The sequence below is a fragment of the Oryctolagus cuniculus genome, chromosome 16 (assembly GCF_051225735.1).
Source record: "Oryctolagus cuniculus isolate XC-2025 breed Fujian yellow rabbit chromosome 16, ASM5122573v1, whole genome shotgun sequence".
NCBI lineage: Eukaryota > Metazoa > Chordata > Mammalia > Lagomorpha > Leporidae > Oryctolagus > Oryctolagus cuniculus.
The window spans coordinates 44,889,969-44,912,890 of record NC_142882.1 but is presented as its reverse complement, the minus strand read 5'-3'; the positions used below and the strand labels follow the sequence as shown (position 1 = coordinate 44,912,890).

At 45.3% G+C, this 22,922-nt stretch overlaps 1 long non-coding RNA gene across 5 annotated transcripts in view; it reads right to left on the bottom strand.

The window, feature by feature from the left end:
- The window catches only part of LOC138845849 (uncharacterized), a 126,581-nt gene that overhangs the window by 45,946 nt on the left and 57,713 nt on the right, over positions 1–22,922 (bottom strand). For all 5 annotated transcript variants that reach the window (XR_016222442.1, XR_011383051.2, XR_011383052.2 and 2 more), the window contains exon 2: positions 13,131–13,221. This is a non-coding gene — a long non-coding RNA (uncharacterized LOC138845849). The remainder of the gene's footprint in view (positions 1–13,130; positions 13,222–22,922) is intronic.

The following is a 22,922-nucleotide window of genomic DNA, read 5'->3' as shown; positions in this document are numbered from 1 at the left end:
CTTTGGCTAATGTGTCTAGGAAAGCATTGCATGATGGCCCAAGCGCTTGGGCCCCTGCAGCACCCACTTGGGGGACCCAGATGGAGTTCCAGGCTCCTGGCTTTGGTATGGACCAGCCCTGGTAGTTGCAGCCATTTGGAGAATGAAATCAGTAGACAGAAGTTCTCACTCCCTCTCTCTGTCTGTCCCTCTCTCTGTCACGTTGCCTTTAAAAATACATTTTTTTGGAAAAGTTTATTTTGGTACAAAAAAATTTGTTGTGAAGATTTTTGTTCACAAGTAGAAAGTACATATTATTAAAAAAAAAAAAACCTCTACAAGGATTACAGTAACTTTTTACACCAAAATAAACTCATACATTTTTTAAGGTTTATTAGACTTATGTGAAAGATGAGTAATGGAGAAAGGGAGAGAGACAGACAGAAATCTTCAAGGGGCTGGTGCTGTGGCATAGCAGGTAAAGGCACCAGTTAGAGTCCCAGCTGCTCCACTACTGATCCAGCTCTCTGCTATGGCCTGGGAAAGCAGTAGAAGATGGCCCAAATGCTTGGGTCCTTACACCCATGTGGGAGACCTGGAAGAAGCTCCTGGTTCCTGGCTTCAGATGGGCGCAGCTCCGGCCATTGTGGCCAACTGGAGAGTGAACCAGCGGATGGAAGACCTCTCTCTCTCTCTCTCTCTCTCTCTCTCTCTCTTTCTGTCTTACTCTCTGCCTCTCCTTCTTTCTCTGTGTAACTCTTTCAAGTAAATAAATAAACTTTTAAAAAAAAAGAAATAAATCTACCATCTGCTGGTTCACTCCCCAAATAGCTACAATGGTCAGGGCTGGGCCACACTGAAGCCAGAAGCCAGGAGCTTCCTCCAAATCTCTCACATGGGTACAGGGGCCCAAACATTTGGGCCATGCTTTCCCAGGAGCATTAGCAGGGAGCTGGATCAGAAGTGGAACAGCCAGGACTCAAACCAACACGCATATCGATGCCAGCATTGCAGGCAGCAGTTTTACCCACTGTGTTCACAGCACTGGCCCCAGTAAACTCATACTTTTAATTCCATTTTTCCACAAACATTTTGAAGTTGCCTTATACTATAGCAAAGTAATTGATACCTTTAAATAATTAATATGAGATATATCTTAACTTTGGGGGCATAATTTGATCAGACGCCTCAATTTTCAACTCTTGTTTTCTATGAGTCTCAGAAATAAGAAGAAGAAGGGAACAAAGCCAGCCCTGTGCAGACTCCTTTGGTGTGTGTTAGAGATTCTCAGATCAGGAAAGGTGTCCTTGTCTGCCTAGATGGGGCATACTGACCCCACTTGAGGATACAAACATACTAGATGAGGTGCAGTCTTTTCATCAACAGGCAATTAACTCTGCCACTGTGCTAAGCATCAGACTGTGGACATACAGGGGAAATGTACCCAGCCCCTCCTGGGTATACAGGAGCACAGGGTGCTACTTAGAAAAGTGTTCTGGGGGGAAAGTAACGGGTATTTTTGAAGATTTATTTTATTTATTTGAAAGGTAGAGTTACAGAGAGAGGAAGGAGAGAGACAGAGAGAGAGAGAAAGAAAGAAATCTTTCATCCTCTGGTTCACTCTCCAAGTGGCCCCAACTGCTAGGGCTGGGGCTGGGGTTAGGCCAAGCCAAAGCCAGGAGCCTGGAACTCCACCCAGGTCTCCCACATGGGTGCAGAGGCCCAAGCACTTGGGCTATCCTCTGCTGCTTTCCCAGGCACATTAGCAGGGAGCTGAACTGGAAGTGGAGCAGCTGGGATTTGAACTGGCACCCATATGGGATTCGGACGCTGCAAGCTGTGCCTTAACCTGCTATGCCACAGTGCCAGTCCCAAGATAAGTTTCTAAGAACACTATGAGTTATTCAGCAAAACAACCATTGGGGAGAGAAGGAGGCTGAGAATTCTCACCAGAGATGGAGATAGGCAGGACAGTGGTCTGTGAAATGCGCAGCTAAGTCGAACTGGCCGAATCAAAGAGGAGCTAGATCAGCAAAGCTGAGCATCAAGGATGTAGCACACACTGGATTGTAAGTGCTGGGGCTGTCACTCTGAGAGCTTCTGAGAGCCACCCAAGGATAGGGGTGGTGGCTGCCGTTGCTTTTCCTTTAAGGCAGCAACTTGATGAAATCTGTGGTCCATAAGCCATTGTCCCAGACAGATCAGTACAACAGAATAGAACGGGGAATCAAGGTGGCATGTGCCAATGCCATCTCACTATTCCAAGTGATCAATTTCAGTTCACAATTGATCATAATGAAAGGACTAAGAGTCAAAGGGAGCACATAAACAAGTCTAGTATCTGCTAACACTAACCGATAGAATAAATAAAGGGGAGAGTGATCCAACATGGGAAGTGAGATACTCAGCAGACTCATAGAATGGCGGATGTCCTAAATAGCACTCTGGCCTCAGAATCAGCCCTAAAGGCACTCGGATCTGGCTGAAAAGCCCATGAGAGTATTTCAGGCATGGAAAGCCAAGACACTCTGGCAAAAAGATCTCTGTGAGTGAGATCCCAGTGGAAAGAACAGGTCTTCAAAGAGGGAGGTGCCTTTCTCTGAAGGGAGGAGAGAACCTCCACTTTGACTATGACCTTGTCTAAACAAGATAAGAGTCGGAGAACTCAAGGGGCTTCCATAGCCTTGGAAACTCATGACTGGTGCATAGGGAGATTATTGATGCCATAAACAGGAGTGTCAATTTGTAAAGTCAACAACAGGAGTCACTGTGCACTTACTCCTCATGTAGGATCTCTGTCCTTAATGTGCTGTACACTGAGGCTTAATGCTATAACGAGTACTCAAACAGTATATTTCACTTTGTGTTTCTATGGGGGTGCAAACGATTGAAATCTTTACTTAATGTACACTAAACTGATCTTCTGTAAAAAAAAAAAAAAAAAAGAAAAGAAATTATCAATTCCCAACTTGACTCTCACTGGGATTAAACATGACAATAGGTCTGATCTGATTTCATCATCATTTAAAAAAAATCATCTATTATTTTTCACTTTATGTTTCTGTGTGGGAACAAACTGTTGAAATCCTTACTTAAGGTATACTAAGCTGATCTTCTGTATATTAAGATAATCGAAAATGAATCTTGATGTGAATGGAAGGGGAGAGGGAGTGGGAAAGGGGAGGGTTGTGGGTGGGAGGGACGGTATGGGGGGGAAAGCCATTGTAACCCATGAGTCGTACTTTGGAAATTTATATTCATTAAATAAAAGATAAAAAAAAAAAAAAAGAATAGAACGGGGAAGACCAGAAGTATGAGATCGCTCATCATAATCCACGCATGAAATGTTGAGAGCCCAAAACAAGTCCAAAACTAGTCAATGCAGGCTTGGGGGGAGGGAGCTGGAGGCAAAGACATTTATGTTCCCTTTAGGGAACCAAGAAGACACAACACATTGGACTTGGAAGGATTTAGAGGAATGTGGTCCGTCCCTGGAAACAGCATGCCGCAGACCTCAGGAACTCGGCTGCTGGAGCTGCACCTGTCTCGTGGAGGGTAGCTGGACAGTAACTCTCAGGTTGGGGGAGTCACAGTGGCAGAGAGCAAGTGAAGGGGTCAGGGAGACAACAAGGGAGACCAGAGGGAAGGTGAAACCACAGGATTGCCCACTGCAATAGTCCAGGCGAGGAAGAGTAAAGAAGTGTTCTAGATTCTGGAGGGCACGGACTCGGGAGATACCCACAGAAGCTCCTAGGCTGGTGTCCTGGTGTCACAACCACACAGAGCCACCACCCTTACTTTGATCTTCCACAATCGGGACAAGTGGGTTCTATTGAGCCTATCACCCATTCCTGAGAGGTGTCAGTCCCAGATACTTCCAAGTGTGTCCATGCCCAGAGCTGAGAAATGGCCATGGCAGCACAGTAAGGACTAGGCAGATATTTAGAGAAACAAGATCATCAAACAAGCCCAGAAAAACAAGGCCGAGAGAGCCAAAGTGAGAGTATTCCCATGTAACCACACATCTATACCAGTGTGGACCCTCACTCATGTACTGTACATTTTGCAAAGCTTTAAGGATGGCAGATGTCAGCCCTCAAACCATGTGCTACTTCCACACCCACAACAACCCAAGTCCATTTTCAACCAGTTCCAAGATGAGAATGCAAACTGTTAGCACGGCACAGTCATCCCGTCTCATTAGACAACAAAAATGGCAAAGCTTTAGCCTGTGACTCTGCATGAATGTAAGAAGCAACTGACCTCCACAGGGCATTCAAAGGTGATGTCCAGGCTCTCGAGCGTCTTGCTCTTTTGTATGGTGTAACTGAAATCAAGTCATTTAGGTGAGAAGATGAGGAGAGAAAAGGTGGAGGGTGCATCCTCCTCTGTGATCTGTGGACATTTGGAGATTGCTGGAAAGCTATCCCCTGATGGCTCCCGTTCCTATAAAAGGAGGAGTGCTGTATTGCCAACAGTGCTGAGCAAGGGGCACCTCCCCTGGCCCTCACCAGGCCCTCACCTCTCTGATCCAGAGAGACGGAGGACGACTAATCTGACCGTGCAGGGTTTGACATTCACCCATCGTGTTTTGTGGTTGGCTCCTTGCAGCAGCTCACAAGCAAGAATTAGTGCACGTACTTCCTCTTTCTCTTCTTAGTCTTAGGTGAGCTGCGGCCTCCCTCCCTCCCCACCTCTACTGCTTCCTGTCTCAAGTGGTTAGCACAGGTGGACTGGGCTTGCCCAAAAGGCCGGGAAGAGGGAACCACTCGCCCTCCCTCCATGCTCTGAGAGTGACTGTGACACTGACCTGTGGACAGGTTCCCTGACTCTGGCCGGACAGCTGGATCCTAGAGTCTACTCTATGGACATCATCTGAAGCAGTAGCCCCCTCAGTAGCCTGCCCCCAGAGTGTTTGGTCTAAGATTGACATTCAGTTGGGGGCGGGGGGTGGGGAGAAGGGCTCACCCTCATCTCAAGCTGAAGCTACACTCTCACCTAAAATCTCCCGTTGGCTGGTTCTCTGTCTTACCCCTAAGCATAGCCCACTGGACCAGGGACCCTTGTGTGCTCTCTGTGCCTGGACACTCCAGGAAATGTGCACAGCAAACAAACATGGACCAGCAGCCAACTCAGAAACCAGGTGTTTTTTTTTCTTTTTTTTGGATAGGCAGAGTGGACAGTGAGAGAGAGAGACAAAGAGAAAGGTCTTCCTTTGCCGTTGTTCACTCTCCAATGGCCGCCACGGCTGGCGCGCTGCGGCTGGCGCACTGCATTGATCTGAAGGCGGGAGCCAGGTGCTTCTCCTGGTCTCCCATGGGGTGCAGGGCCCAAGGACTTGGGCCATCCTCCACTGCACTCCCTGGCCACAGCAGAGAGCTGGACTGGAAGAGGAGCAACTGGGAGAGAATCCAGCGCCCCGACCGGGACTAGAACCCGGTGTGCCGGCACCGCAGGTGGAGGATTAGCCTAGTGAGCCACGGCACCGGCCCCAGGTGCTCTCAAAAATACTGATTAAAGAGAATGTCTTGGGCTCAAATGAGCACATAACTTAGAAGGGGAGACTAATGAACAGGGTATTCAGTATGTTTGATTTCTACTTTATACTGTGTGTATGAAATTTATTTTTTGAGAAATGCACAAGCAAGGTATCGTACATACTAGTGTGGTTTTAATACAGTCTTTAAAAAAGGTTTTTTTAGTTCCTCCTTTCCTTTCCCTCTCCCTGTAACTAAATAACCTCCTCTTCCTCCAACTATTTTTCCCACCTTACCAGTCTGGCTGTCACTGCTTATTTTTCACGGTGATAATAGCATTATCTGCAGTTAGGTTGCATGCATCATGGTTTGTACCAGAAATGACTGTCATCTACCTGGTACCCCCCCCCCACCTTGCATTTCAAGCAGCCTCACAACAAACATGTCGTTCCTGGTTCCTGTGTGCTGAACTTTTTAATTTCTATTTCGGTTGGCCAAGTTCACAAAAGCAAAGGGTATGTTTGCTTCTATGCTTATAACATTCTTCCTGATACTTTGTCCCAGATGCTGCTAACGGTTCACATGTCTAGCAGCCATGCATGTCAGAATGCATTACCAGAGACCCAGGGATGGAACTCATTCACCCTTGCAACTTCTCTTCATTTTCTTTGTCCTTTTTTTTTCTATTGGGTTCTATTTTTCCTGTAAGCTTGTTCTTGTTTACGTATAGTTATGTCTTTCCATCCAAGAAGATGATGTCTCAGGGTAGATGTTGCTTCTTGGGACATGCATGTCCCATATTGCAGTGCTTGTTTCAAGTCCTGGCTGTTCTGTTTCCAATCCAGCTTCCTGCTAATGTGCACCCTGGGAGGCAGCAGGGGATGACTCAGTACCTGGGGCCCTATCACTGACATGGGAGACCCAGATGGCGTTCTGGGCCCCTGCCTTCAACCTGACCCAACCCTTTGCAACTGTGGGAAAATTAGGAGTGAGCCAGTGGATGGAAGATCTATCCCTCTTTCTGTCACACTGCCTTTCAAATAAATGAATAAATATTTTAACAGAACATATTGTCTTTCCTTTGTTTTAGATCTTTTAAATCCTCTGCGAGGTATTAAAATGTTGCCATTTTCTTCATACATGTCTTGTGTCTTTCTTACTAAATATATTAATATTTTTAGTATTTGCATTTTAATGGGACTTTTTTCTATTCTACTTCTAGGTACTTATCACAAGTAGATCTTTGCATATTTGTATTGTATCATGTATGAGTTCCTTACACATTTTTGTATTAACTCTAAAGTTTTCTATTTTTTTTAAAGGTTTACTTATTTATTTGAAAGACAGAGTTACAGAGAGAGGTAGAGACCCCAGATGGCCGCAACGGCTGGGGCTGAGCCGATCTGAAGCAAGAAGCTTCTTCCAGGTCTCCCACGTGGGTGCAGGGGCCCAAGCACTTGGGCCATCTTCTATTGCTTTCCCAGGCCATAGCAGAGAGCTGGATCAGAAGAGGAGCAGCCGAGACTGGAACCGGCACCCATATGGGATGCCGGCGCTTCAGGCCAGGGCTTTAACCTACTGTGCCACAGCGCAGATCCCTAAAGTTTTGAAAATATAATATCTTGCATTTTTATCAAGAAAAACAAAATGTTATTAATTCCTCATGCTTATATGAATTATTTTTCATTTTGTCAAAAAGGCCTGAAGTTCAATTAGGGAAATTTTCATCTGTTTTTCAATGACTTGGAAGAGTTTAAGTACCAAGAAAAACACATGGTTTTGAATTTTTTCAACTTTCTTGATAAAATTCAATAGTAAGACCATCTGACCTTGTGAGAATTTTTAATGCCAAATCTTCAGTAATCATTTCTAACTCTTCTATGATAACTGCTATGCTGTATTTGAGTCCGGGACTTCCATATGAGTGGCAGAAACCCAACTACTTGAGGCATCATCTTCTGCCTTCCAGGATACACATTAACAGGAAGCTAAGGAATCAATAGTGGAGCCAGGAACCAAACCCAGTTACTGGACATGGGATGCAGGTGTCCCAGTTGGCAGGTTAGACTCCAGGCCAAATGGCCACCCCAATAAAAGAAACACTTAAACAGGAATTTCCTTCATTGTATACCAAATTGTTTACAGACAAAATAATGCAATACTTTAGATTAGTTGTAAAATAATCCCCGCCCAAAAGTAGGTGTAGTGTAGGTGAATCATGGTTGTCTTTGTGATCATAATTGTTGAAGCTGAAAGTTAGTGAAGGTTGACCAGTTGATCATATTTTGTGGTTTTGTTTTTTTTTTTTAATTTTTACATAATAAAACTTAAAAAAGAAATCTGAGAAGGAGTTGTAATGTAGTTCCATGGTACTAAGTTAGGCACTTAATTCTTTTCCTTTGTTCCTGTCCTGATGGAAATCACTTTCAAATGCTTTCCAAATAACATCCTATTAAGATCAGTGCATCAGCGCTGAATTTCCCAGGCTCCCCTCATGAACTTTAAATATTTAGTCTGAGTGAGTACTCATAGCTCTCTGTTTGGGATGAAGAGGAGTCTCCCCTACTTTCCAAAACAAACTTCCCTCTCTCTCCCCCAAGAATCCACCCAATCTCCTGTCCACATTTTATGTGCATCCTGTATATTTTGTCCACACTCAAGTAGACACAAACTGACCTGGCTTTGCAGCTAATTGCAGAACGTACCACCTAGCAAAATGATGCATCACAAGACATCATGGCTGGATCATAATCTATTTAGCAACATACTTTGGGTTCTTGAGCAGAGCAGAAAACTGGTCTTTGGAGGGAAGGGAGATGAATGGAAACAGGAATGGATCAGCAAAATGCCATGCCGGTCATAAGCCTGCTCTGAGAATCACACAATGTGGGCTCAGCTCCTGCCCCTGCTCTGCTGGGCTCAGTTGCCACCTGCCCTGCTGAGGATGCGAGTAGACTGACCCCTGTGTAGCATATCACAAACCCACCTAGTCCTGTCTAACTGGGGAGTAGTGTGATGGTTTGGCAAGATGCTCATGGGCCCCTCTAAAATGTCAGGGGACTGCTCAAGCAACCTATTGGAAAGGCCAGGGAGATGTTATCAAACCAAGCCTGAAGCTGGGAAGTGTTTTCTACAGGAAATGCAGAGTAGCACCCTCATCACAGATAAATTTCATAAGTAACATGGCTAAGTCTGCTGCATCGGTTTTCTTGTCAGCAATTATCTCTTTAAGCCTGTTTTGTGTTATCTACTATAACTCAAAAAAGCCTTAATGAATGTATAGCTACCAAATTCAGTGGCCTTTCATTAAGCTCTATTTGTCCTGGTGTCTCTAGAGCTCATGGGTGCCCCTGTTAAGAGAGCAGCAGGGCAGCTTCAGCGGTCCATCCTGCCTTCAATTCTTCTTAGTCTCAGAAAGTCCTTCTTAACTTAGTCTCCTTTCACTACTCTGTATCTCTTTCCTTGCCCTGCCTCTGGCTCCTCTTCCTTAAATGTTGGCTTCCCCAACTATCACTATTGTTTTACCTTCAAAATAAATCCTTCTGTGTAAGGCGACAGAATAGGATAAAAGGATAAAGAAAACTCTATCACAAAAACACTTACCAGAAGAAAACTGGCTAGCCCACAGTGATATTTGAAAAAGTCAGTCTTGGGCTGACGCCGTGGCTCAATAGGCTAATCCTCCACCTTGCGGCGCCGGCACACTGGGTTCTAGTCCCGGTCGGGGCGCCGGATTCTGTCCTGGTTGCCCCTCTTCCAGGCCAGCTCTCTGCCATGGCCCGGGAGTGCAGTGGAGGATGGCCCAAGTACTTGGGCCCTGCACCCCATGGGAGACCAGGAAAAGCACCTGGCTCCTGGCTTCAGATCAGCGCGATGCACCAGCTGCAGTGGCCATTGGAGGGTGAACCAACGGCAAAAGGAAGACCTTTCTCTCTGCCTCTCTCTCTCTCACTGTCCACTCTGCCTGTCAAGAAAGAAAGAAAGAAAGAAAGAAAGAAAGAAAGAAAGAAAGAAAGAACAGAAAAAGTCAGTCTTAGGACAAGAAATAGTACTAAAATAGATTTATTTCATAGTGGAGAAACCTCATTATTCTAAGCCTACATTCATCTGCATATAATATGCAAATTTCAAAAATCTGTATGAGAAAACAAGAGGCTGAACAGGAGTGACAGTGGGAAAATGTAGCATGCTGCAGTAGCTGAGAGAACAGGCTAACGACAAGGCACTGAAGACACTTTGTACAGGTCTGAACATGGCGAGAGACAAGCTTGACCTCACTGGCACTTCAGAACACTGTCCCATAGAACGCATTTTGGAATACACGTACACGTTCATTTCCCTGGCAATAGAAGATGGACCAAAATAGAAAATGCACTAGGCCATAAAACAAGCCCTAACGAATTTCAAAGGATTGAAACAACTCCAAGAATGTTTTCTGGTTTTCGCTGGACTAAGCCAAAATGAGTAACAGAAAGAAAATTAGGCAACTTCCAAATTTCTGAAAACTGAGCAGCAGTTTCTGCATAACCCAGGAGTCAAGCTAGAAAAGATCCATCTCACAGTCACAGTACACACTGTGTGACTTAGAGACGTAAGGTGCCACACGCCTCAGTGTGCCCGTCCCTGGGGGAGATTCTGAGATAGGCTCTTGAATGGGGTCATAGTCCAGGTCGTGATTTCTATGTGAGCCACGGCAGATCACCATAAAGTTTTACTTCAAATGTGTCCGTCTTACTGTGTTATTGTTCAAAACAAACACTCACCACAGAGCATCAGCTGGATACGGTTTTGTGATAAAGCTCCTCTTTTTTATTTTTAAAAGATTTATTTATTTATCTGAAAGTCAGAATTACACAGAGAGAGAAGGAGAGGCAGAGAGAGAGAGAGAGAGGTCTTCCATCTGCTGGTTCACTCCCCAATTGGCCGCAACGGCCAGAGATGCGCCAATCTGAAGCCAGGAGCCAGGAGCTTCTTCCAGATCTCCCATGCAGGTGCAGGGGCCCAAGGACTTGGGCCATCTTCTACTGCTTTCCCAGGCCATAGCAGAGAGCTAGATTGGAACTGGAGCAGAGGGGACTTGAACCCGCACCCATATGGGATGCTGGCACTGCAGATGGCGGCTTCACCCACTATGCCACCGTGCTGGCCCCCAGAGTTCCTTTCATTAACGTCTTCCTTGTTTGTCTTCATCCACCACCTTGGTTTTAGTTGTTTCCTCCATGTCTTTGCTCTGTAACTCTATCCTATTTTTCACCTCTAATTCTGGCTCTGGTTCTGAGCTTTTAAATGTCTTCCCATTGGACATGCCATTCATGAGCCCAACTGTAACGGATTTTCAACAGAATTTTTCTAAAAGAATTGTGCATTTCCAAGGCTACTACTTGTGACCAGACACGTAGGCTCCCAAAAATACAGTCGTCTTTATGGTTTCCCTCTTTTTACCTGCCCAGACCTTATCATGAATAATTGACGATTTTTTTTTCTTTAATTATCTCTTGAGGGTGGGGCTTCAGCATGGTGGTTAAGGCGTTGCTTGGGACACCACCTCAGAGGTGGTGAGTCCTGGCTCCACTTTCTTTTAAGATTTATTTACTTGAGAGGCAGAATTACAGACAGAGAGGCAGAGACTAAGAAAGAGAGAGATCTTCCATCCACTAATTGGTCCACTACCTAATTGGCTACAACAGCCAAGGCTGGACCAGGCTGAAGCCAGGAGCCTAGTTTCATCTGGGGCTCCCATGTGGGGTGACAGGGGCCCAAGCACTTGGACTATCTTCCACCGCTGTCCCAGGTTCATTAGCAGGGAGCTGGATTAGAAGTGGAGCAGTGGCCGGCGCCGCGGCTCAGTAGGCTAATCCTCCACCTGCGGCGCCGGCACACCAGGTTCTAGTCCTGGCTGGGGCACGGGATTCTGTCCTGGTTGCCCCTCTTCCAGGCCAGCTCTCTGCTGTGGCCAGGGAGTGCAGTAGAGGATGGCCCAAATGCTTGGGCCCTGCACCCCATGGGAGACCAGGAGAAGCACCTGGCTCCTGCCATCGGATCAGCGCAGTGCGCAGGCTGCAGCGCGCCGGCCACGGTGGCCATTGGAGGGTGAACCAACGGCAAAAGTAAGACCTTTCTCTCTGCCTCTCTCTCTCTCACTGTCCACTCTGCCTGTCAAAAAAAAAAAAAAAAGAAGAAGTGGAGCAGCCAGGACTTGAACCAGCGCTCATGTGGGATGCTGGCTTTGCAGTCTGTGGTTTCACCTGCTGTGCCACAATCCTGACACCCTGGCTCCACTTTTAATTCCAACTTCTCAGTAATGTGCACCCTGGGAGGCAGCAGGTAATGACTCAAGCACTTGAGTCCCTGCTACCTGTGTGGGAGACCTGGACTGAGCTCCTTGCTCTTGGCTCTGGCTTGGCTCAGCTCAGGCTAAGGAAGCATTTAGGAAATGAGCCACTAGATGGGAGATGTCCTTCTGATTCTCTGTCTCCTTCCCCTCCACCCATTCTCTCTGTCTCCCTGTATGTGTCTCTCTGCCTTTCAAGTAGCAAAAATTTTTCTTTTAAAAAAGGAAGGGCAGATGCTTGGGATGCCTACATCCTATTTCAGAGTTGGGTCCTAGGCTTGAGTCCTGGCTCTGCTCCCAATCCCAGCTTCCTGCTAATGCAGATGCTGGGAAGTAGCAGGTGATGGCTCAAGTAGCTGGGTCTCTGCCACCTGTGCTGGAAGAATCAGACTGAGTGCTGGACTCCAGCTTTGGCCAGACCCAGCCCTGGACATTGCAGGCATTTAGGATGAACCAGCAGATGAAAGTGCTCTCCCTCTCTCTCTTTTTCAAATGAAATGAACATTAATAAATCTTTAATCAATCAATAAGTACTCTCTACATATCTTCAGTATTTCCAAGTCTGTTGAGATGATGAAGGACCTATAGCCATAGAGAGTGCTCTGGTTACCCTTGACCTTGACCCTGCAGCTGTCACTCCCTGCTAAGATGGTGACAGCAGGCTCTTCACTGGCCGCTTGCACCTCGCTTTCCAAATCCTCCTTTGCACAGCTGGTGCATTCTGATCAAGCTTCCCTTATTTGGAAAGCTTTTTCAGTAATTGAAAGGAAAATAAAAGTTTTGAGCCAGATTTACGAATGTTCACATGTTTTGGACCCAACTTGTCGAATGGAGCAAGTTGGGGCCAAAATACGTAAACATTCATAAATCTGGCTCAAAATTTTTTATTTTCCTTTCAATTACCTGGTCAAATATCCATGTTCTGTGATCACCTCTTACTCTTCAATTTCCTCTCTTGGAAGATTCTGGAAAAACACATTACCCTCATGTCACCATAGAGTCCACGAAGCTCCCTGATTCTCTGAACGCTTCTGCTACTGTCTACACCTACATCTGATCATGCATTTTCCTGCAGCTTTCAAAAAATCTGTTCTATTGCCTAGTCAACACTGTAGGCATGTCATCTCCTAACGAACACCAAGCCTTTGAAGGGCGGGGATTGAGTTTATAGAGCTCTGTAGGGACCAAGGCTCCCAACATATGCTAAGTGTGTGTGGGTTGAATGGGTGGAGCCCTGTGAACCTCAGTGGAGTGCTTGAGGCGATTCCAGAGTGTTCTCCTCCCACGCAGAAAAACAATCCGGCCCAGAGTATTGGGAAGTAGGAACGTCATTTCTCACTTACCCTTTTCTGAGTTGCTTCTACTCGTTTTCCTCTTTCGCCTGCCAAGTTGTTTCAAATCCCCGGGAACCCAGGAAAAGGCTGGTTTGGGCAGCTGACAAGAAATTGGATGAAAGGTTGATTAAGAGAGAAAAAAGCTTTAAAAAGACCCAGAATTCCCTGGAAAAAAAAAAGTGCCTTACAATTGAATTTCTAAAAGGAGCCTTGATTCTTGGAATCTGTTTATTTTCCCCTTCAAGCTTGGGAGGCTTTCCAAAGGAAGTTAAAACCAAAATACTTCCCACTAGGAATCGGAGACTTTGCCTTGCCAAGTTTGCAATCTGCTAATTCATTGGAGCCTGGATCTGCAGGCAGCCACAAAGATATCATTTTGTTTGTCCCTTGGGGCCCAATTTCCAGTTTCAAAGGCATAAGTGTTCTAAGATGTTAAGTTGTACCCAAGTAATCCAAGTAATAGCTTATGAATATTAATGTTAAAGAATAAAAATGCTAAGGTCATGTCTTCTGTCAACACATATATGTTTTAAAACTAATGAGAAGGCTATTTGGTGAGAATGTGAAACTTTTTTTCAACTCCCTAGTATTGGGAGAAAAAGAAAGTGATTTTAAGTTTTAAAACCGTGGGCCTGAATTATAAGCAGTGATATTGCTAGCGGTCCTTTTGTACGGTACTCTCCTCCAAACATCTGAAACCAAGATTCTAATGTATGATTTGAAACTGGCTACCCATGGCTCTCCGTGCACCAACTCTCCAAGGCCTCTGATCACCAACCATCAACACTGACTGATGAGGCCTATCTTGTTCCCTTTTCTATTAAATCCCACAGATATTTTTGGAATGGTGGTGCCCTGCTGGGTGCTAGGTTTGGTTCTCTGGGGACATACATACAAATGGCTAAGTCTCAGCCCTCAGACTCCTAGCTTGCTCCACAACACAGACATCTGCAGCCATGAAACCATCAGCAAAAGAGCATGAAGCAGCCTTTGAAAAATGTGGTCACAGAGACACACGCACTGCCACGAGACAGGGCACCCACCGGTGGGAGGCCGTGAGTGATGCATCTACATCGGAGAGAATCTGGAAAGATTTCTTGGAGCAGTGGTCATTGATCCACACATGGGAGGAAAGGTTGTGTGGGGCAAAAGCTTTCCATACAAAAGTCACAGCTCCAAGAAGTAGTTTACAAAAACAATAGCTTTACGAGAGAGAGAGAGAGAGAGAGAGAGAGAGAGAGAGGGAGAGAGGGAGAGAGGGAGAGAGAGAGGGAGAGAGGGAGAGATGGAGAGAGAGGGAGAGGGAGAGAGGGAGAGAGAGGGAGAGGGAGAGAGGGAGAGAGAGAGAGAGAGAGAGAGAGGGAGAGAAAGGTTGTGGGTACCAGTACACTAGGAAAAGCTTAGATGCAAAAACGCCAGGATGTAGCTACTAGAGAGTATGAAACAATCAGCAATTCCAGGGGTCTGCGGCCATCCCAGCATAGTAGGCGGTCAGGCTAACCTGGTGGCAATGTCAGAACCACAAACCCTGACTGGAGAAGAAAACCAGGTTTGTAACTCTGGAAGAGCAATGGGGCCACCCTGTTCAAGGAAAGGGGGGAAGAGCTTAGGGTCTGAGAGGGACACAGCCTCCAAGTGGCCACAGGTGGGAGGCCGAGCTGTAACCCTCAGCAGCTCCAGCACCCGTCATGTCCTCCCAGGGCAGGTGGCTACAGAGCAGGGCAGCTGGTGCCATGGCCCGAGGCCAGGAACAGCAGCTCTGCAGGAAGAGATCTCAGTCAGCCATGCTAGTTTTCTATGCTATGCTATAAAAATAAGGGGTCCTATTATTTATTTAGCTTTGATGTGAATGACTCAAAACGTTCTAGAGCTTCAGATTCGGGGATGACACAGGAGATGTCCTAGAACACTGGTTGTGTTAGTAATAGTGTGCTCTTTTCAAAGGAATTGGTCACTGGCCCATATTTTAGAATCTACAGGTTGTATTTCAAGCATTTTTGTATTATATTTTGGAAACTAATAATATTATGCATAAGTACCATAATCAAAAGTTTTGGGAGGTGTTGTTAGATGGAAACCAGACTACCCTTAAAAAATGACTCTCGCCCTTTCCCTCCACTGGAAGGTCTGTGACAAACAGGAATCAAGGCTACTTTGTGTACTGTCATCATGTTGCTGATTGCACTGCAAAATCATGCAGAAAAATATATTGCCATTTCTGGATGAAAAGAAATGGTGCAAATGAATTAGAGGATTAGGGAGAGAGTCAGAGAAAGAGTTGAGCAGTGGCAAAGACACACCGGGAGAAGGGTCCTTGGCAGAGATTTTATGCTAATGATTCTCTAAGGTGTGCTACCAGAGGGAATTCTTTTATGAGGTAGGTACAAACTAAAATTAGGTAGCATAAAAATAAAAATCTTGGTTTTATAACTTGTTTCCCTGCTTTCAATTTCTTTTATAAAGATTATTTTTATTTATTTGAAAGGTGGAGGAGGGAGAGGGAGGAAGGGAGAGAGAGAGAGGGAGAAGAAGAGAGAGAAAGAGAGAAAGAGAGAGAGAGAGAGAAAGCGCTCTTCTGTCTCCTGGTTCAGTTCCCAAATGCCTATATAACAAGTATGGCTGGCCAAGGCTGAAATCAAGAGCCAAGAACTCCACGCAGATCTCCCATGTGGGTGGCAGGAACCCAAGTACTTGAGCCGTCATCTACTCCCTCACTAAATGAAACATGCGCTAACTGCAAGAAAGAGCCCACAAAGCTGAAACAGGGCCTTGTTTCTATATGGGGATAGAATAGTCCAGCTGTTTCCTATCTTTCTGGTCATCTTTTCCAGTTTAAAAAAAAAGAAAAAACCATGGCTTTAACAGAGGAAAGAACTTGCTCTCCCATCTCTGCTTTTGCATATGCAAAAGACCTGCTCCAGGTCTCCAGGGCATGGAGGCATTTGGACCCAAATCTCTATAATTCTGATGCTCTATCCTGTTCACATCTCTTCAGTACTCCTAGGATACCTTATTTTCCAGGAAGGATTTCATATACAATTTTTGCAGGGACAAATCTAGGTATTTGCAAAATACAAATCTAGGTAAAAGCTCACGGCTCCAGAAAGGAACACCAAAGAGTCAACTATTCCATTACATTCTCAGTGTTCTAGAAAACAAAGAAGAATCAGCCTTAGCCATCCTCTCGTCCATCCCCTCACTCCTGCTAATTCCAAGTCTATGATTTCAGCTCCCTTTGTGAGGCATCCAAAAGCTTGTGATTCGCCGCATAGCTGGGCACTTACTTTGTAGACTCGAAATAGAGCGGTGCCAGGCCCCTCCGCTGCTTTCATGTGTCCTAATGCAGTCCGTCCCGGAGCACTATTAGCATGGCCATGTGTTTCCGAAGTGGTGATGCACACCCCTCCCAGAGCCATATCTCCAGCGTGAGACAAATGTTTGTGAAAAAGCAGAAACAACTGCCTACAACTCCCTTCTTCAAAGCAGTGCCTGCAACATACTTTCTCAAAATATGCTTCCTGCCCTGCAGTTGTGGGATTTTTTTTTCCAGAACCAGATTTTTCCAAGGCCTTTCACTCTCTGTAGGAGTATATTCCTTGCATTCAGATTTTAGTTGCTCCAAACTCTCCTGCCAAATAGAACATATGGCTAAAATCTAAACTCTAACTATTTAAAACAAAGGCATGCCGTTTCATAAAATGTTATGGCAAGCACTTTCAATTACATGCTTAATATTCACTTTGAAAGACTCCAAATGCTTTGATTCTCATATGAAAGTGAACATTTTTACAACTTAAAAGCAGGCAGTTACCAAAATTTTACAACTGAGCTCAGAGTTTCCGGCCAATCTGATCTCATCAGTCTAGCTTAGAAACGAGAGCAATGAGAAGCCCGTGGCAAGTGTCTAAGAAAATAAACAGAATTTTCAGGCTGCAAAAGGAGGTAGAAAAGATTCAGTCCTTCATCCTCTATCAGTAGATGGAGACTTTACAAACTCCAGAAAAAAACACCAAATATTGAGTATATATGGTAAATCAGTAAATTATACACAAATACAAAAATATATGCACAATGTATAAATATACACGAATTATTTTTTAAATTGAGAAACACTGAAGTAAGTAGAAATAGTCTACTTTATACAATTGGAATAATTTTACACAAGAGGGTGCTTCAAAAACACAGAAAATAGAATTTAAAAATAAGTTTATTTTGGAGCAAAAATTTTGGAAATCCAGGCATAGTTTTTTTTCATAACACATTTTCCAGGAACCTTTTGAAGATTCTTGATCTAAAAGGTGTATGGTACAAATTTATTGTTTCTAAATATGTTTCAGAGTGCAAAATAAGTTGATGAGTTGCAAAACCTATTAATATTCAAGGAAGAATCCAAGGTTAGAAGTTCGTAAGAGATAAAACACAGATACAGAGAGACGGGCAGACAGAAGATGAGTCAAAGGACCCTGTCACCAAATTTAAAATGAAGTCAAGGATACATTTCCTTCCAAATCCTAAATTCCAGAACGATCCATGAGCCGAGATGGCGGCCCACATCTGCCGAACTCAAGTGTCAGGGGTCTCTGATAAAATCAGAGGTGAGGGGCAGGGGAGGTGCAAGAAGTCACCTTTATCTGGTGACAAAACCTTGGTGTCAAAAGTGATTCTGAGTGCCCAGTGATGGCTGTGACTTCCACTAGCACCCAGCTGAGCCTGCACACATATTTGCATCCTAGGCTGAAAGACTGCTTTAAGTAAGAACATAGAGACTAGTGTTTTTTAAGACTTATTTAATTTGAAAGGTACAGTTACAGAGAGAGGAATACACACATACACATCCAGAGAGAGAGAGAGAGATCTTCCTTCCACTGGAAGGCCATCCAAATGGCTTCAATGGCTAGGTTTGGGCCAGGTCAAAACCATGAGCCTGAAATTCTACCCAGGTCTCACACACAGGTGGCCAGAACCCAACAACTCAGGCCATCTTCTGCTGTCTTCCCAGACACATTAGCAGGGAGCTGGATTGGAAATGGAACAGCTGGGACTCCAACTGGGTTGCTGGCATTCCAGATAGCGGCTTAAACTCCTGTGCCTCAGCATTGACCCTGACACTAGTCCTTTTTTTTTTTTTTTTTTTTTTTTTTTTGACAGGCAGAGTGGACAGTGACAGAGACAGACAGAGAGAAAGGTCTTCCTTTGCAGTTGGTTCACCCTCCAATGTCCACCGCGGCCGGTGCATCGCGCTGATCAGAAGCCAGGAGCCAGGTACTTATCCTGGTCTCCCATGTGGGTGCAGGGCCCAAGTACTTGGGCCATCCTCCACTGCACTCCCGGGCCACAGCAGAGAGCTGGCCTGGAAGAGGAGCAACCAGGACAGAATCTGGCTCCCCGACCAGGCCTAGAACCCAGTGTGCTGGCGCCGCAGGCGGAGGATTAGCCTAGTGAGCCGCGGTGCCGGCGACACTAGTCTTCTTAACACCTCAGTTTCCGCAGCATTGACCGGAGCCTCCCATGCAGCATTGATCTAACAGGGGAGAGCCCTTCCTCCTCACTTCACTGCAAGCCACAGGAAAACTCTGATGCCTTTAGAAGACAGGGAGAGGCCAAAAGGGAACTGTGCCCTGGCGAAGAAGCAAGAGAGTAGCCCCTCAGTGGGCAGCCACATTGAGTGGAGGACACCACAGGCGTGCACACATGTGCTGCAGCTGCTTCCAAAAGTAGTCCAGAGGAGTGGAGTCCCTGCACGAGCCAGTATGCATATGTCATGAACAAAATTTAAGCACAGCTGTTCTGTGACTTTATCTGTACCAATAAGCTAGTGAGCCTGGAGCAATACAAGTCACAGCCAGTGTCTCACTATAGCACAACTATTAACTACCAAAAAAATTCAGCAAGGGCTGTTTTCGTAGGTTCACCCTTCAGTAATAGGTGTTTCTGCAGCTATTAATACTGTGATCCCATCATAGCTTTTTCAGCACTTGCGGGAGAACAGTGATTGATGAGGCAGGATTCATGAACCGGGCACTTCAAACAGTTTGTGCAAATTTGGAATGAAAAGGGGCTGGGATTGTGGTGCTGTGGGATACATCGCCGATGCCAGCATCCCATATCTGAGCATTAGTTCAAGTCCCAGCTGCTAGGCTTCCTGCCCAGCTCTCTGCTGTGGCCTGAGAAGGCAAAAGAAGGTGACCCAAGTACTGGGGCCCTGCAACCCACATGAGAGACCCAGATGGAGTTTCTGACCCTGCCCTATCGGTTACAGCCATTTGTGGAATGAAACAGCAGTTGGAAGATTTTTCTCTCTCTCACTCTCTCTCTCTCTCTCTCTCCCTCTCCCTCTCCCTCTCTGTGTGTGTGCGTGTGTGTGTGTGCCACTCTGCCTTACGAACCTTTAAAAGGTAACTTTAATTTTGGTACTAAACAAATTTAAAATCCATGCACAGTTGTGTTTTGTAATACGTATTTTCTTTGAATATTGTGAATATCCGTCACATTTTCATCAAGTATTTCAATGCCCTCTGCCAGCATCCCTAACAAGGCAATAATAATTCCAGTAACTTAGAGAATGTGAAAATCTAAGGGAGGGTAATTTAAATAAGGCCTTGGGAACAATGTGATCACAGAGATGTGTTTTATATCAAAAACCTACTCCAAATCCTTCCCATTTCCCTCCTGGTGCAGAATTGTGAACGACAAAATGACCACTAGAGACTCTGCCAAAATAACTTCGCCAGTGGCAATCTGTTAATATCGGTGCCTCTGCTATAAGAAATATGTCAAACATAATTTCCACAGACTGCTTAGAAGCCAGACTCCCACCTACCACTCTGAGCCCATTACACAACTCAGATCACCTGTTGGATGTAAATCTATCCTTAGACTATACATATTTTTGACCATGAGATTAAAATTGTATTAAAGCACAATCTTTTTTGCTGTTTGCTATAGGTTAAAAAAAGTCCCTGCTTCTGTTAGTTTTTCCTAAAATATCAATAGTCAGGCAAGGTTCTGTGATTTGCTTCCAAGCGTCCATCACTGCTCTGATTTCTAAGTGCTGTCCTCATTCTGCTCACTAAGGAATTCAGCAAACAAGTATCGGGCACCTGCAATGCACCTGTAGGTCCTCGGCTAAGTGCTGTGGGCATTACAAACGTGATGGCTTCAAAGAGGTGTGTAACAGAATCTGTAGGCATTGTTTGGAAAACACCATGATCCAAAGTGCGGAGTCCCAGAAAACCCTGCTGTGCGTGCTGGCAGACGAATGCACAGGAGGACACCCGGGCTTGTGATCCTGTCTCTGCTCAGATGGTCACTGTGCTTTCTGAAGGCTGCTCCTCCACCATTGCAGACCTTGGGGGTGGGGCCTGTGGCAGTTGTAACACTAGGCGTCATTTGATGTGTTTACCATCGCAACTTGCCACTAACCTTGAGTTTGGTCTGGAAAAATTGACACCGCTCTGGAATGTCAGCACTCAAATCAGACAGACAAGGAACACTTGTGACATTCTATTGGTTGTATTTCAGGCTCTTATAGCGAGTCATCTTGAGCGGCTAAGTCATCACCATTTTAATTGCCCTCCCATAAGGAGTCGAGTGAGCTTCTGGGGGTCCTTAACTCAATCTTATAAATCCCACCAATTAACCCAATTAACACTCAAGTGTGATAGATTTAATCATTTCAGGATAAAATCACATAGTGAATTGGAAAAGATATGAAGTATAGCATTTAAAGTGCATTTATCCCATTAAACTATCTACCGTTGAAATGAAATATCTTGGATTTGCTTCAAAATAATCTGCATTGGGGGAAATTGAGTACAGACAAAATAAGATTGTTTATGCATAATTGTTGAAGCTGGCTAATGAGTAAATCAAGCTCATTGAACTATTTATGGGTATGTGTGTCTAAATTTCAATAACAGAATATGGTTTGGAAAATTCAGATTACTAGGACACCAACTATGATCGCTATCTCTACAGATATCAGATCAAAGCTGTTCAACCAAAGAACCAGGTGTCAATTTGTCATAAAGACCCCCCTTGGTGCTTGTCTACATGCTGCTTTAAAAAAAAAAAGTATCAACTAGGGCTGGCATTGTGGCATAGCAGATTAAGCCACTGCCTGCAACACTGGCATCCCATTGGGAGCCCCTTTGAGTCCTGGCTGCTCCACTTCCAATCCAGCTGCTTGCTAATGTACCTGAGAAAGCAACAGAAGATGGCCCAAGTGCTTGGGCCCCTGCACTCACATGGGAGACCTGGAAGAAGCTCCTGGCTCCCAGTTTTAGTCTGGCCCAGCCCTGAGTATTGTGGCCATTTGGGGAGTGAACCAGTGGATAGAAGATTCTCTCTCTCCTCCCTCTCCCTTTCTGACTGTAACTTTGCTTTTCAAATAAATAAAATAAATCTTTTTCAAAAAATTACCAGTTTGTCAGCCAACAAATATTTGAATTGCTATATGCATAAGCACTATTGAAAATTAAAGGTGATTCAGACACAGACCCAGCCCAATAAAGAACATAAAGCTTGACTATGTGCAAGACAGAAAGAATTAAAGGCCACAGACAAAGCTCTAGGAGAGGAAGTTGTTAGATGATCCTAATGTCACGTCCCAAGCTGGAGAAGGACAGTCAGGACCCTGGAATCCTGTTGGTGTGTGTGTTTGTGCCCACGCAGAGGGGAAAGACCCCAAGTCCAAAGCACAGACTTTGACCCAGAACTATAAGAAACTCCTCTCCCTGGCACGTGTGCGGGATTGAGGGGTGAAAGTGCTCCTTGGGCTCCAGGCAGGCCTGGCCTCCTCTCCTTCCCTGCCTCATAAAGAGGCTGCAGAGCCTCTTGGTCCTATTCTCCCATAGCTCTCACCCTCACCGAGGGCCTCAAGGTTGGAGAATTCCCAAAGAGAGAGAAGGACCCAGAACAGATGGGCATGGGGGCATGTCTCCTGGGGCCATCAGCAGCCCAGGGTCTCTTTTCCGTAGGGCTTTCCATGAGCTCCCTGGGCGGGTGGTGGAGCTGGGGTTGGGGCAGAGCTGTTTGCTCTTTGCTCACAGGCATAAGTCCCACAGGTCTCCCAGTTACCCAGGAGAAAAACAGAAAGTGAACAGCAAGTGAGAGTTAATCATAAGCGAGAGGTCGTAACTTCCAGAAAGAGAGAGTCTAATTAACAAGCCACATTTGGACAGATTTACAACCCCTTCTAGTCTAATGGGGAGGTGCCCTCGCCCAAGGCATCTTGGAAGAGGACTCCACGTTGTCCCTGACCCAGGCTACTCCTGCTCCTTCCTGGTTTAGCCATGAAAGAAAGAACAGACAGAGGAGTCTGGATTTCCCTTCACAGGAACACCCAGGAAACTGAACAAGACCTTCCCCGCCTCTGCACTCTGTCTCACAAGTGTTCCTTTGTGCATTTGTGCCCCTCTTACATGAGGTTAGAAAGAAGGGTCTGACCTGATTCAGAATTTTAACCACAATTTAACTTTGTGTTCTTTTCACTTGAACATGCACGCATGCACGCACACACATGTATGTACACACACACACACACGACCATTATTTTCTGGATATACTAGATTGAGGTCATATCATCGTCAATGACCCATGACAACATCTGAAAGGCCCACAGTCATCTTGGTCTGTTTACTGTGCAAACCCAGAGTAGCCACAGATATTTTTCAATCACTCCATTCATGATGATTTCGCTTCAATCACAGTCACTTATGGTGGGTCCAGCTGCTTCGTTCCTATTACAGGTCAAGTGCCAGTGTTCAAGGGCAATGCACATTTTGCTTTGCACCACTTCTT